General features: G+C 38.6%; 1 protein-coding gene across 5 annotated transcripts in view; it reads left to right on the top strand.

Annotated features, from left to right (window-relative positions):
* The window catches only part of ELF1 (E74 like ETS transcription factor 1), a 118,595-nt gene that overhangs the window by 35,787 nt on the left and 66,184 nt on the right, over positions 1-16,624 (top strand). Inside the window, exon 2 of one of the 5 annotated variants that reach the window (XM_081549874.1) lies at positions 14,896-15,013. The exons of the other annotated variants lie outside the window; for them this stretch is intronic. The gene's annotated coding sequence lies outside the window, so the exon portion shown is untranslated. The remainder of the gene's footprint in view (positions 1-14,895; positions 15,014-16,624) is intronic. 5 annotated transcript variants of the gene reach the window in all.

The raw sequence follows: 16,624 nt of genomic DNA, 5'->3' as shown, positions 1-16,624 counted from the left end.
CCAAATACAGTTTTCAGAAATAAAACTTGGCAAGTCATTTATTATTGACTGTGATGATATTTAGCTAGTTCATTGAGGATTCGCTGTTAATAACTTTTATAAGTGACTGAAGGCCTGTCAGATGAAAGGGAAGATAGAAAGGCAGTCAATTATTATTTGTTACTCTTTGAAAAGATTGTTCCTGTTATCAGATCTCAATTGACAGGCACAAGCAGACATTTTACCAGTTTAGCTCTGAGCCATTTGCTATCATCTTTGTTTGCATATTGCTGGTTTAGTCAGCTTTTGAGTAAGTAGAAGTTGTATTTATTTCTGGCCTGCTCTGTGTGAAAAATTTAATGAAACTTTTGGCTTTCTTTTTTATTGAGTTTTTAAGGCCAGTGACCCACAGAGAAAAATCAAGGGGCACACAAATGAGCAAATAATTAAGATTTCATTTATTAAAGTAGAAGAATTTAGTTTCTTAAAATTAAGACACCATTGCAATTTAAATAAAGATAAACATGAATTGTATATTTTGGTTTCTTGTTATGTGGAGAAGACTGAAGTGGGGCTTCAAGGAGAGGGAGGGAAAAAAAAAAACATAGAAGCTAAGGCAAACCAGTATGACTTATTAGGTAGTCCCCTTCCCACCCTTTTCCTTTCAAAAAGTTGAATAGAAGTTAAAGTGAGTCATCAGAATTAAACTTAGAATGACCAGTTTGAAGAACTTCGCATTAAAAGATTGAAGATCGTTCAGCTGCCTCACTTTAAAAGTTGAGCAGACCGTGGCCCAGAGAGGTCTTGTGACTTGCTCAAGGTTATGGCGTGCTGGACTACAGGCCTTCCAGTCTGGAGCTGCTCAGTTTAGCCCCCCCCACCAACAAGTGATGCTTTGTTTGAAATGGTCTGTGTTGCCTCAAGAGTGAATAAAATCTTACATTAAGTTCCTTGGTGATGATTTTGGTGATAAGGTACGACCAAATGAATTAACTGATGATTTTGAAAATTTGTTCAGACTAGTTTCCATTTTCATCAGAGAGAGGATGAGGCATTTGTTTAATTTCTACAGCAGCTTTTTTCTCACTATTAGAATTTTTTTTCATAGTTGAAGCATTGTGACATTACCTGTTTAAGATGGGCCTAAGGAAGATGGGAATTTGCTTTGAACTCCTAGATATGGAGACAGATTTATTTCCACTATAATCTTACCTCATCTTCTTCGGTAGGGCAAATACTATTTCATATGATGCCTTGTTCTATTAAAGTGTGTGTAAAACTGCATATGTTTGCAAAACCTAGAGGTCTCTAAACTTTAACATAAGTATAATCTTGAATTTAACCTTCCCGTAAGTAATAATCTCATTCCATTTGTTGTACCTTCTTCTTTGAAAGTTTACTTCACATTACCGGGCACTTGATTCTTAGAACTGACTGGGGAATACAGAATCTTTGTCTTTAACTTTTTGATATGTTTTATTGTGGTGGTTGAAGTTTACCTTAGATCTGCCTTTCTTTAGGTCTGAAATCTGGATTTTTAAATTGCTTTTCATATGACTGTTGAATTTCTTAAATTCTGAGTCCCCTAACCTAATTCAGTATCAAATTTTCCATAGTGTGGTGGTCATCATTGTCCTAAACAATAAACAGGGCACACAAGTCTACAAAGCCTTGTAGTAGTCTCACAAACTTCAGTCTGACTGAGAAAATAGGGTGTGGTAACATAGGTGAAATAAATAAAGAATGAAACAAAATCAGTGAGTTATTAAATTTAGGTTCAGATTGCTTGCCTAGAGGTTAAAGGTGACTGAGACTTAAAATGGGCATGAAAGTCTGTGAGTCTTCAGGAGTATTGAAGAATGAGTAGCATTTGTACAGGTTTGGAAGAGTATCTTCAGTAAGAGTAAGAATGTATAAGAAAAACAAATATATTAACACGTATATATGGAATCTAGAAAAATGGTATTGATGCAACTATTTGCAGGGAAGAAATGGAGACCCAGATGTAGAGAATGGACTTGCGGACACAGTGGGGGAGGGAGAGAGTGGCATCAGCAGCTACACTATCAGGTGTGAGGTGGCGAGCTGGTGAGGAGGGGCCGGGTAGCACAGGGAGCCTGGCGCTCTGTCGGCCTGGAGGGGTGGGATGGGGGGTGGGGGAGGCTAGGGAGGGAGGTGACGTGTGGGTAATTGTGGCTGACTCCCATTATTGTATGGCAGAAACCAACACAACGTTGTAAACATAAAAAAAAAAAACAAAATTTAAGAAGAGAATGTAAATTCTTAGAGAGCAGAGCTGTTTTATTCTATTTCTCCATCCTTTTCAACCTTTGACAGTATCAGGCACAAGTGTACAGGCCGTTACTGTTACATTTGCTGCATTAAACCCTTGGCTACTCGGTTGGGCAGGGCCTGCTATAGTGGTAGCAAACCTTTAAAGGACATGTGGCCCTCAGCTTAATCTCTGGTGCACACACATTGTAACCACAGAAATAATTAACACCTGCCTGGTAATATGCTACATTTAAAGTAGTAATTTTTGATCTTTGTTGTAACAGAGAATCACTTGGTTTCAACTTAGAGATTTTGGTTTATTAGGCCCTGGGGTTTGGCTTATCCATCTGCAATTTTAATAAGTGCCCTAGACAACTTTCTCAGAAAGAGAGTTTGCAGGTTTAAGAGCTGTGAAGAGTGATTAATCAGTTACTTAGCATTTTAATATCTGAACTTTTCAGGAACAGTGGTGTTTTGAAACCCACAGCCTCTAGTAAGTATTAATAAGGAAAATGACTAGGACTCACTTAGCCTCGTCTCCCTGCTCCAGTGCTCCCTTTCTCCACTGGTGGTTTTGCTAGGCTTTGTCTTTCAGCTTTGTGCCTCTTCCTATGTCCTTTTCTCTAATTCTGCTTTTCTTCCTCTGGCTCTCCACTCACAGCCATCTTGACCACATTATTTAATTAATCTAATTATTTTTGTTTTTCAGGTGTAATTAGCCTCTTTGTCTCTCAGTGAACCATCACTCTACCAATGTTAGTATTTTTTTTTTTTTTCCTTTGGTGCCTCATGGTAGCTCTCCATTCCCTTTTCCTTGGGGTAGAACAACAACAACAAAAAGGCCCTTCCTGATAGGGTAACATTTACAGTCTTTGAAAACCCTTCTTTCCTCAGAGACACTATTATTACTTGTTATTATTTGAGTCTGGGAGGGAGTAACTTTTTTTTTTTTGCCGTGTAGCACTTGAATATGGTTTTTGAAATCTCTTTGGACATTTAACTACATAATGGATTGCATATTTGTGGGCTTTGCATTACATATTGTCTAGACTGCACAATCTCTTAAATGAGAAGAAGAGTCCCATCAGTTGAGTGGTCTGAATGTAATTTTGCCTCCATCAGTTGGTCAGAATATTTTGCTCCTTTGCTTAGGAGCTGCTTCCTTTACATGGTAAGAATTAAATTAGTAATATCATTGAGTCAGCCTAATTGATTTGTGCAGTTTTCAACTCTCTGAGCAATCTTTCTCCCATTAGTAGAGGAACTCCTAATGGGAAAGTTATTTGTCACCTCTATCTTTGCATCTTGTCAGTTTTACTAGAGTAAGAGTGGCTGCTGATCTATACTATAAATGTATAGGAATCCACCCTTCTTGAAAAAAATAGTTCCTGTGCTGTTTGCTTTGTTGGTAGAGGGGATAAATTAGGTAGCTGAGCTTTGGTCGTGTAAATATCTGTGCAGAAACATTTTTGATTCCTTCTCTTCCAGTAATAAGTATCTGAATTAATAACCCCACTCTCATCATCAGAAAACTTCCTAAACTTGTCTTTTCACCTTCATTCATTTACCCCTATAGGAATGCAGAGCCCTTTTAATTTGCCTGTTAATGCTGAGTGGCAAGGTATCAGGGGCTTCCCAGGTAGTGCTAGTGGTAAAGAACCCGCCTGCCAGTGCAGGAGACATTAGAGACACAGGTTCGATCCCTGGGTCAGGAAGATCCCCTGGAAGAGGGCATGGCACCCCACTCTAGTGTTCTTGCCTGGAGAATCCCATGGACAGAGGAACCTGGCGGGCTAAGATCATTGGGTCGCAGAGTTAGACATGACTGAAGCAAATTAGCATAGCATAGCAAGATATCAGCTCTTTTTTGTCTCCATATTTTGTAGCTTGACATTGATTGCTAGCATCAAAAAAAAAAAAAGCACAAGTGTAAACAATATGAATGCCTTCTAGAGTTATGAAGATTGATTTAATAATTTTTATATTAAAAAGCTGTCAAAATGTTGCACATTGTTAAAAATTTAATAAAAAGCCCTTAATGAAAAGCAGCCTCTCTCCTCTGCCCCTTCCCCATCTCAGTCCTGCTGCGTAGAGGCAGCTACTTATACAAGTTTTTGATTTCTTGATTTTTCAAATTTGTATTTTCTTGGATCTATCCTTTCCCCATCTTCTACCCTATGGAATAGAAGTTCTTCAAGGTAGCAGGAACCAGTGTGACTTTAAGTGATGTCAAGTCATATAAAGGTTATAATCTGTGTGGTAGATGCTCAATAATACAGTGGTCATTGTATTTGTGTAGAGTTGTATGGTATGGTTTTAGAAATTAAATGAAAGAAAATTGGTTATTTTCTGTGCTTTAGAAAACAGTCCTGTAAACACTGAAACTAGAAGATTTTATAGTAAAACAATAAAAATGAGCTATTGATTTAATAACTGTTAGTTTCTGTGCATCTTATTTTTTGTATCAAAATAGTAAATGGAACCTGAGTGTTGTAGTAAAACAATTCATTATCCTTTTTTCTTTAAAACTATGAAATGTGAATGTAGGATAATGTATAAAACATATACAGTTTAAATGTTATTACATAGTGTTTACCCATGTCCCAACAGCCTAGGTTAAGAAATAGGGCATGTTTATTAAGATAAAAATCCCCAACGCTGCCCATGTTTGTTTCTCCTTAAAAATAGCTATTATTCTGTTTTTTGTGATAACCCTTTCTTTATAGTTTTACCCCTTTGAACTTCACTGAAATGCATCATACCATGTATACTCTGTATTGACATGTTTCTTTCATTTAACTCTATGAGATTTATCTTAATTAATTTTAATTGCAGTATAGTACTGCATTGTCTGTACAGGAATGTATTTACCATCTTGTTGATGGCAGTAGAGTATGTCCAGTTTGGGAACACTCTTGCACGTAACTCTTGGAACATATGTGCACGAGTTCTCTATTACATCGTCATACTGAGGTATGTGAAGAGTTTACAAAGTGTATCGGGAGAATGCAAATTAAAGATAATCTAGAGTTTTTCACTATCTTTCCTAGGAAGAGAGGCTATTGATGCCTTCTTATCTGGTCAGCCTCTTATCATAGTGGCTAGCCCTGGGGCTCAGACCTTCCAGGCTGTGCTCAGTGGCTTCAGTCGTGTCCAGCTCTGTGACCCCATGGACTGTAGCCTGCCAGGCCGCTCTGTCCATGGGATTTTCAAGGCAAGAATACTGAAGTGGGTTGCCATTCCCTTCTCCAGGGGATCTTCCTGACACAGGGATTGAACCTGAGTCTCCTGTATCTCCTGCACTGTAGGCAGATTCTTTACTGCTGACCCACCAGGGAAGCTAGGACCTAAACAAGTGGGCAGGTGATCTCTTTAGAATAAGTTGTGGACATTAGTACATTTGACCACTAAACACTCAGCAGTTTAGCATGCCTATCATTTATTAACTAGAGTTTATTTCAAACAATTTTGAGTAAAAATTTTTTGATAGATACATTAAAATCCTTATTATGTACATAAAAACAGTACTATCATTGATACATATGAAGTAAAGTTATAAAAATATAAGCAGTTTGGCAACAGCAATTTTAGAATGGTCAGAAGAGATTGGAGAGGGATATATGTATATGTATATTTGACTTTTTTATTCTTAAGACTCTGAAACAAATTATGGAAAAATGTTAATATAAAGCTGGGTGATGGGCGTGTCAGTGTATTGTTTCTTTGGTTGAACTACTTCATAGTAAATTGTGCTATGTAAGGGGTAGTTTATTTTTTCCCCACATTCATATGTAACTGAGAAATATGTTTAATTTGATGAGGAGCAGAAGTTGATTTTTAAAAAAGAAGTGGTGAGTAAACTCTACATCAGTTTAAAAAAATCATCATTTCAGTGAAGGAGATGAGCTAGATTCAAAATTAAGTTATACATAAGACTGTGTATCTGTCCCCTGTAACTAACAAGGTGGCTCTAGGCATACTTCTGATAAGTAAATGATAATTTCCAGTTGCCATCCATTAACCAGTTGGAGATAATAGTTTGTTAGAAATAATTTACCCTTTAGAGTCATCACTTTCAAATATTTTTCAAAAATGCATTTTAGAACAAAGATTCTTAAAACATAATTGGTATAGTATTAATTGACACTGATAAACTTTTTTTCCCCCCAAACTTTAAACTTTTTATTTTGTATTGGAGTATAACCAATACACTGATAAACTTTTAACTAGCTGATACCTTGAATTAGACTTTTTCATCCAGCCAGATTTATTGCCATAATTAGTGTTTTGTCTTGCTTCCTGATCTGTGTTTCATCTTGTTTCCTTAAAATTCTTAGTTATAATGATAGTAATTCTTGCATCTTTAGTTATAAACTTGATATGGAATCTTTATATAAGATTTCCAAAATTCAATAATGTAAATGTGGGATTTGCTATAAAAAGTGAAACATAGACCTTAATCCAGTGTTTTTCTTTCATAGTCATCCCCTGGCACACACTCTCTCTTTTTTTAATTGGGAATGAAAACACAGTGGTTTATTATCAGAGAAATGCAAGCCCTGGTTAAACACAACTTTGCATATGTGTCCATTGGGGGGAAGAAGGAAATCAAAGTTTTCATGGAGTTCTCAAACTATCAGATTGCCCTGGCTCTCTTTTTTGAGCTGTTTTCCACGGTGTCTCTATTAGGAGTGGCAGGAACACAGGGGAGCAAATGGAAGTAGAAGTCAGAGGATTTATGTAATGGGAAGGGTTCTCATAAGTCATGCAATTCAGGGGTCTCTTGGATTTTTTTTTTATTATATTACTTTTCCTCCTATATAATTTACCAATTCATTCAATGATTGTTTATTGCCTGTAGTATTCTTGATGCTGGGGAATACAGCAGCCAGAGATTCTCTTACAGCAATTTAGAACATAGCCATACTGATGGAACCGATACGGTGTTGTTGTTGGTGTGTAGACTGCACCTTTAGGTGAGTTAGAAAGAGGCTGCTGGGGTTAGACCCCTGCACTTCTTGTTAAGGTCTCTACACGTGACATTTTCAAGGTGGGCTACCTTTGTTCTGCAGAAGGTCAGGACATGTTGTGAGAAGCATCATTGAAGATGGGCTGCTGTGTATATCTAAGATATTTCTCTTTGTTATAGTGGAAGCCAAATAATCATGACTTATCTTTCTTTGGTAATAATATTTTTCTAAGCACTAAGTCCTCGCGAATGTTTAAAATTCCTTTCCAAGTAACCTTTGTGTTTATTCAAAATTTTATGTCTTAAAGAAGCTTGTTAAAGTATGCTGGAAGAATATATACAGTATTATACTATTTATATAAGGTTTAATATATACCACACAAAGCACACATGTATATTAAAGCATGAAGAAGAAGAATGTGAAAATTTTAGATTTAAATTAAAATTAATCAGAATTAAAGTTATATGTGTTTTAGTTTCAGAGACAGTTAAGACAATTTGTATTTAGAAACAGAAGATTTGTTTAAGTTATTTGTTTATTCAAAATATTTTATGGTATGAACTGTTAAAACTGGGTGTTATATTTGATCCTTTTGTCTATGGACCAGAGACAGATATGTGGTTGTTATGGGATAATTTATAACCTGTTAGTCTTAGAAATAAACTGAAAGGAAGATGTACTGTTCTTCTGCATTTGGTAGACTAGAACAGTTGCCTGCCTTTGTTAGCAAATGATTGTCAAGAAGGTGGTACACACTAGGTTCTCTGCAGAGGTCCTGAGACTTTTCTCACCATTTAGAGTGGTTCGAGGACTTCCCAGGTGGCACAGTGGTAAAGAATCTTCCTGCCAATGCAGGAGATGCAGGAGACTCAGGTTTGATCTCTTCAGTCGGGAAAATCCCCTGGAATAGGAAATGGCAACCCCTCCAGTATTGTTGCCTTGGAAATCCTATGGACAGAGGAGCCTGCGCGGCTACAGTCCACGAGGTGGCAAAAAGTTGGATGTGACCGAGCACCCTAACACAGGGTGGCTTGACAAAGCATCAGAGCCACAGGCTATGGGAAGGGAGCTCATGTGTAAAGAAACGGACAGTTCCCTTAAGGTTCAGGGAGCATGTATTCCCTAGATACTGGGGACAGCTGAGGGTAATACACTTACAAGTAAGAGCATAAATATACTAAAAATATGCTGGGAAGGCCCTAGTAACTCTTACACTGTTGAAAAGTATAATTAGCTATTTTAATTGAAAAATACTGAATAAAAATGCAGTTGTTATCCAAGATACTCATTTAAGAAATGTTTCTTGCTTTAGGAACATGGTGCCATGCTTAAAGCTGATTATTATGTGTATATTAAAATCACTTAAAGAAAGAACCACAAGATGAGCTTACTTGCAGTAAAATATTGAATCATTGTGGACACTGACCTAGAGACAAATAACACTACTGCCTGGTGAAGTTGTAGTTGCAGTAGCTTATAGCTTAGGTGAGAATTGACCATTATGAATAGAGAAGATGACTGTATTGTGCCCAGGTTTGTATGGAATATGAGACATGTGAGTGATGAATTGAGATGATTCTTAGAAATTATTTGTGGGGGAGACAGCTAGGCCTGATGAAAAGGGAACATCTCTGTTTTAGTTGTAATTAATTGGAAGCTTACTTAAAATGACTTACTTGAAGCAGCAAGACTTTACCTATTAGGAATAGAGTTCTGTTTGGTTTGTTTATAGTTGATGGTTGAACATATGTGAATAATAATGTGAGCCAAGTTTTGGATATAAGAGAAGAGAACAAGGGAGTAGATAGTTTGATCGGCAGGGGGAACTCAAATTATAATCTGGAAAAAGTGCTTCAAGAAGCCATGGTAAAAATGGCCAAAGATCAAAGAGGCAAGGTATCTGTACTGCTGTTTTGAGTTGACTGTTTGAAGATTTTTTGTTTTCATTTTGTTTTGAGTGGTGGTTATCTTTTATGAGAGGTGAAAGCTGAATGGGAAGAAGGTCTTCTATCTAGGTGGTCAAATGTTATTTATCTAACCGGTTGGGTAAAATAGTTTGAGGGCTGTTCTGTTGTTCAGAAATTTCATTTTGTAGTCAGTCATTGTGATTTTCAAGTCTTAATTAGTAAAGTGTTTACTCCTAAGAATACTTCTAGAGAAAACTATTAATAATGAGTCTTCATGTGTGAAATGAACTTAGATCCCCACCTCAGAATACCTTTTTATTTGTTCTGTTTTCATAAACACTTGTCACCAATTATATCTTAATGCTTCTGGCACCAGGCTTTGATACATTTTCACATAGACTATTGGACTATTTATAAAACAAGACATAAAGATGTAGCAGAGAAGGCAGGAAATACTTGATGTTTGTATGCCATATCTTGTTCTCTGCTTCCTGTCAGTTAAACCACGATGAGAGGAACAGAGACGCAGATGTACAGTTGCTGCTCTAATTTCCCATTAGGGGGACACGTTCAGTATAAAGCTTGTTTCATTAAACTTTTGTCACTTGTGAATTCTAGGCATGTCAAAGGCTTGTTTTGTATTATATTGATTGTATGGATCACAGTTAGATATAGAAAATATGAAAATGTGTTCACTTTTTGTGAGATTTTTGTAGGTCATAAAAGACTGGCCTTCAATATGAAATGAGAAGCTAATATGTTGGTCTCAAATTTTGATAAACATTCTTTTTGTGTGTGTGTGTGTGTATTTTGGTGTATTGATATTCTTTAAAACTTTTAGTGTACTTGATGCTTTACAAAATAAAATCTTACTAGGTACAACTTTTAAGATGATGAAAGAAAGGTCACAGAGGTTGACTTACCCAAGGAAATCAAGTTATTAAATGGGAGTACTAGGATTTGAACACAGGTCTTCTAATGCCAGATCCTGCGTGCTTTTAGGAAAAAGTTTGTTTTCATTAAATTCCCATTTCACCTTTATTCAGTGATTTAAGCTTTTAGGTTTACCTTAGCTCCTTCTATCTGGAATGTCCCGGCAGCAAAAAATTACTGAATAACATGGGAAAATAAGCTTTGTATCGACTTCTGCTGCATCTTTGGTCTTAGCTGATAGACTGATGGCCCATAGTGTCTTAGCTACTTGTCTCTTTCCTGTCCACCCTTACCCACCGGTGTCTAGCAGATAGGTCCTTAGTGAATCCTTGTGAAATAAATAAAAGAACATAGATAGTACTGATATGACTTCTGAAGGCTACCTAGTATATAGGAGAAGACAATACAGGGAAAATTTACTCTTCTCCTTGAAGTGTTTATATTTGTGAAGGGAATGCTTTAAAAAAAAAAAAAAACTCCCCAATAAACCTTTTGTTAGTCGCTCAGTTGTGTCCGACTCTTTGCAACCCCATGGACTACAGCTCGCCAGACTCCTCTGTACATGGGGATTCTCCGGACAAGAACACTGGAGTGGGTTTCTATGCCCTTCTCTATAAGCCTTTTAGTTGTTAAATTTCAATTAACTCAAAAGTCAAATTAAAAATTAAAGTGAAATAGTGGCTTTGAGGTTTGCCTGTAAGAAGTTGGCCATTGGATTTAGCTGTATCTGTTTTCACCTCAAATTTTCCCTTCCCCTCTCCTTATGTACCTATAGACTGTCCAAAAGGTAAGAAATTATCCCACAACTCTTCCTCTCCACTTAGAGAGGTCACATTTTCTGTGTTCAGTTGTCAGGGGTTTGGAGGTAGCTGGGAGCCAGATGTGAAGGAGGGGGCAGAGCTGTTTACTCCTGACAATCCCACATTTTTAAAGCAGGATTTTTTGAGGGGGATCATCAAGATCACTAGATTAGAAACCCTACCAAAGTAGAAATGTTGGTCTGTTTTTTTCTGTATTCCTACCACCTAGAACAGAGTCTGACATGTTGTAGGCACTCAGTGGGTATTTGTTGAACGGATGAGTGAATGAATGAGTGTGAGCTGAGGTCAGACATGTACTCAAACTGTCTCTGAGCATTTTGAGTATTCCTTTGACAAATATTGTTCATGACCGTCTGGGTAAGCTGTGGGAGTTTGGTGGTGACTATGACAAAGTCCTTGCCCTTTTTTGGTTGGTCTCTCAATCCATGGTTGTTAGTGACATGAGGATTAAATGACAGATATAGCAAACAAAGTACTTTAATATGAAGCCTGGCACCTGTAGCTGTTATTTTCCTATTATTTATTTTCTAATTTGTTATTATCATCTCTTTCTTAATTCCTTGAGGATAAGTATCATGGTTTTTTGTCTGTACAGCAACATCAGGGGTTGTAGAGATGTTTAAGAATTAAGTAGTATGTATATGTCGGGCTTCCCAGGTGGCAGTAGTGGTAAAGAACCTGCCTGCCAATGCAGGAAATGTAAGAGATGTGGTTTTGATCCCTGGGTAAGGAAGATACCCTGAGGGAGGGCATGGCAACCCACTTGAGTATTCTTACCTGGAGAATCCCACACGGGCGGCGGAGCTTGGTGGGCTACAGTCCATAGTATTGCAAAGAGTCGGACATGACTGAAGTGACTTAGCACGCGTGGTATATATGTCTTGTTTTATAAATTGTAAGGCATTTATTAGATGCTAGCTATTACCAACAAATTATAATGTAAATGGGCCTTATTGTGCTGTTGTAAAATTTCTAAGTGTGTCTTCATGCTAAAGTATTTTTTAAAATCTAGTAAGTGCCCACTACATCTACTAAAGCACCTTTGAATTCTTGAACTTCTGAAGAGTCAAGCAAAGCCACAAAGCAGAAAATACATCTAATAAAGAGCCAAGTTTAGTGCAAATAGACATTTTTACAGGAACTTCTTTCTTCTAAACATTGCCCTGGAAGAAAGTGAAGATTCATTGAAAGTTGGTGCTAGAAGTCTCTATTAAATGACTAAGAAAGTTTCATCAGTCATGGATGTCATATCCTTCCTCACTGAATAACTGAATCAGCATCATCTTTTCGAAATATTTAATACTATAAACAGCAATATGCAGTCATCCATAGATGCAGCGAGTTCATATATTTCAAAGTTTCTGTAGTGTCCACATGGATATAGGACAGTTTGGAGGTTCAGTTGATTAACTTGTAAGAAAGGTTATATGGTAATAAGTCATATCTTATTTTTCTATTTCTGCCTTCTTTCAATCCTTAGGCAAAGAATAAAAACTTCATGTAAACGAGTGAACTGATTTTTTCTTGTTTTAAATAATTTTCCTATACCCTGGGTGATTTATAAACCATTGTGGAGAATCTCTATTACACGTAATTAATGAAGAATTTAAGGAGGATAGTATACACATCAGTGGCTGGAAGTTATTAATACCAGTGTACCAGTCAAGCTATGGGATGTTTGTTTAAACTGTCCTCATCATTTTTAGATGGTAGTTACCCGACCCCCTTGCTTTGGGCTTCGTAATCTTGGGGACCACACAGTGTTGCAGCAACCGGATTTGAAAACCTCCAGGAACTTTCCACTTCTTTCCAAATCAAGCTTGCATTCCACTGCCTGACTTTCAAGACTCTCCATAATTTGGTTTTGCTTTGCTTCACATTTTCTACTGTTTGCCATTGTCAACTCTTAGCTCTGGTCAGTCTATTAACTGTCTCTAAACTTACTTTGGTCATTGGTTTTTGTTTATTCATTCATTCATTTCGTTTTTGTTTTGGGTATGCTGAGTCTTCGCTGCTGCCGGGGCTTTTTCTCTGGTTGCGGCAGTGAGCGGGGCCGCTCTCCAGCTGCGGTGTGGTGGCCCCTCTTGGAACGTATGCTCTCGGCTGTGAGGCTTAGGACCTGGAGCGGCTGGGCTCCTTGCTGTGACTCCTGGGCACTGGAGGACGGCTCTGCAGCGGTGGCATGTGGGCACAGCTGCTCCTCAGCACACCATGGGGGGGGGTTCCTCCTAGATCAGGGATCCAACCTGTGTTTCCTTCATTGGTTGGTGGATTCTCCACCACTGGGCCGCCAGGGATGCCCACTTTGGTCAGTTTTAATTCTCTTTATTCTTTTGTGTCTCAGCCTTCACACAGATGCATGTCCATACACATGTGCACGCATGTACACATGTATGCCTGCCTAAGGAAACATGCGTGCACACACACACTGTACTTGGCTATCTTTCCCTTTCTGTACAGTCTCTCCACATCCTGCCTCACTTGAAGGTTGAGTTTAGGTCCTTGACTGTCTAAAGTGTTTCTTTGACCCATTTGACCATCCTTTCTTCTGAAATGCTGCAGTATTGACCAGCTTTATTAACGTTTAGTTAAATACTGACTTTCAGTGTTCAGTTATTTTCTCTCTTGGTCTTGTTTCCTGAACTACATTGTAAGCTCCATAGAAAGCATCCCATGCTTTATCTCTTTGTCTTTCCCACAGTTCTGAGTTTAGGGGAAGTTCACTAAGTATCATCAGTTTTTTTTTTTTTTTCTTTTAACCACCAAGTTGATCAGTAGAGCATGGTTTCTTGTGAAAATGGATGTTGTAACAAGGCCTAAAAATTGAACTGTTCTGTATTTTATATATATATATATATATATATATATATATATATATATTGCTGCACTGCATGGCTTGTGGTATCCTAGTTCCCCGACCATGGATTGAATCCGTGCCCTCAGCGATGAAAAGCATGGAGTCCTAACCACTGGACTGCCAGAGAATTCCCTGTGTTACAAATCTTTATATACCTGTGAATAGTATTGAAAGTTTGCATCAATCTAAGGTTTGTGCAATAGGAAAATATAAAGTTATGTATGTAATTTATGCTCATCCCATGCCCTTCCACTGTCTTATTTCTCATCTTGTGCTTTTGCTGCTTCTAGTTTTTTTGGTGTCCTTGAGTTTACCATCTTAGGCGCGAGCCAGGTCATTATGAGGATGATTGTAGAAAGAAACCCATTTTAAGGATCCTGACATGGAGCACCAGGATTGTTTGATTATACCAAACTTATTGAAAATAGCTTTTTATTGTTTAAAGAAGAAAAGGGGTATGCTGTGAAATTGGAGCTCCTGTCACGCGTAATGAGCAGGAAGTTTTGTGCATGAGGATGAGTCCATCAGACTTGTTGGTGACTTGGGAAAAGGGAAACATGCTTTGCTTCTCTCGAGTTTATATCCTTAACTCGGGTCCCAGTGTGACCTGGGAGAGGCCCCTAAAATGCCACAGGTATAAAAGGCTATGATCACTCAAGAAGCTGTGGAAAGCTCTGAATTGAGCCAGCAAGCCTGGGCCAGGGCGTTATGTGCAGGGTGCTGGGGGAAACTGGAGCAGGACGGACTTGGGCGTCTTTACTTCGGGGGTGGGGCAGCGGGCCAAGAGGGACTGTGAAATGCAGAGACGCCTGGGGTACTTGTTTTTGAGATGGGAATGAAGAGTCATAATAATGTGACCTGGGTGTCCTTTTAAACTTGATCCGTGAACGATTCCCATTCACTCTTCTGTGCAGGTGTTCAGGTATCCCGCTTTACGCATCTGATGGCAACAGTTTTCTCATACCTTTTGGGGCATCATGAAGAGCCACTCTAGCCCTGTTAATGGACTTGAGGTTTTTCTTATAGGCAGTGAAAGTCACTGATTAGTTTTTTTAAATTGAAGTATAGTTGATTCACAGTGTTATGTTGATTACTTTTAAGTAGAGAAGTCGGTTGGTTCTGTTTTCATTCTTGGTGAATTACTCCTGTTGCAGAGTGAAGAGCCGCATGGGGAAATAGACTAAAGTAGAGAGGACCCTCGGCTGAACGCAGGGAGCAGCTGCCACCTCACAGTGCAGTCTGTGGCCATCAGGCTTTCTGTGTGACCTTCAGGTTTGTTTTCAGCTGATGGTGTGTCTCTTCCTAAGAGTGGAAACTGCTTAGGACAGAGTAACAGTCTCTTCTAGAAGAATATTGCTCATTGCGGGAGTTGGAGGTGGGCGTGTCCTTAGCAAGATCTCCTGTGGGCTTTTCAGCAGTATCCCTGGCCTTTCCCCTTCACTTTGGGCCGGAATGAAGCACTATTCTGGATGGGAAACTGCTGTCTTCTGGAATGGGGGACCCGCTGCCCTAGAGCATGTCTGTTTTAAGCAGATGAAAATGTTAAACAAGAGAATAAACAACCACAGAAATGAAACAGCTTTCTTGCAAGCTGTTTCTTGTTTGTTGTAGGAAGAAAATTGTTAATTGCCCAAACAGGTCTTGCTAATAAGCACATTTCAGCATATTTGTGTTCCCAAGCAGGTGTGTTTTCGTCAGAGTTCAGATTTAGCTTGCTTGGGTAAGAAAACTCCTTCAGTCAGTTTATTTGCATGATAAAAGCACCAATTAATGACATTTTGACAATGATCACTTTCAGTCATTTGGAGAAAGTAAAACCTTTTTTCATGACCCAGGATTAAAACAATACCTGATTATTGTTGAGTATTTCTCTTTGGTTTTATTTATTTTTTTCTCTTCGGTTTTAAATTCTCTTATTTTCAGAACAGGCTCAGAAAAAGGGTTAATCTTGAGACCACAAGTATGAACAGGTCTAGGTATGTGATCTGGTTTTGCAAGATACTATGACTGTTGCCTGAGTGTAATCTGACACCAGGTAGGCCGAGTGGCCAATGATGGGAAGTGGAGAATGTGAAAGAACTGGCCTTTCAGGTCTGGGTGAGTGAGTAACTGCAGCCTGCCCTCCAAGTTCTGGAGCTGTCCTGGGGTGTCAGTGAAAAGGCCAAGCACAGAGAAATCAGCCTGTTTCCTTGATCATATTGACTGTGGGTTTTGGATATTTTTTTTTTTCATTTAACATGTTTGAAGCTAAGGTGAGCTTATTCAGGTTTCTAAGGCATGCTTCAGCTTTGCAGATGTCATCAGAATACAGAAAACATCAATTTGGGTTTTGTTCACATGGAAATAAAACGATGCTCTGGAAAAAGATCTAGGTACTTCACTTCCCCTGCCTCCCCATGTCCAATGAAAGATGCCTAAGGCTGGGGGAAGATCTGGGTACTTCACTCCCCCTGCCTCCCCACATCCAATGAAAGATGCCTAAGGCTGGGGGGAGATCTGGGTACTTCACTCCCCCTGCCTCCCCCATGTCCAATGAAAGATGCCTAAGGCTGGGGAGCTACTTAAAAGATTATTGTTTAGTCGCTAAATTGTATCTGACTCTCTTCAACCCCGTGGACTGTAGCCCTTTTACCTTTTTCTCTGTTTTCTTAAATTCTTGAATATTTGAAGTAATTTAAATTTAAAGGTGGGAGTAGAGGAACGTTTTCTCTTTGAATTCAGAGAACAGTGAATGTGATAGGGAATGATTTGCTCCTCTTGGGACATTCACCTGTATTATTTCCTCCTCTATCTTGTTTATGTGGCTCAGTGTCAGACTCTTTGTGCCCGCATGGTCTATAGCCCGCCAGGCTCCTCTGCCCATGAAATTATCCAGGCAAGAAT

Source organism: Giraffa tippelskirchi, chromosome 12 (assembly GCF_054371585.1).
Source record: "Giraffa tippelskirchi isolate mGirTip1 chromosome 12, T2T-mGirTip1v1.2.pri, whole genome shotgun sequence".
Taxonomy (NCBI): Eukaryota; Metazoa; Chordata; class Mammalia; order Artiodactyla; family Giraffidae; genus Giraffa; species Giraffa tippelskirchi.
Note: the sequence above shows the minus strand (reverse complement) of the source record. Positions and strands in the feature narration are given on the sequence as shown.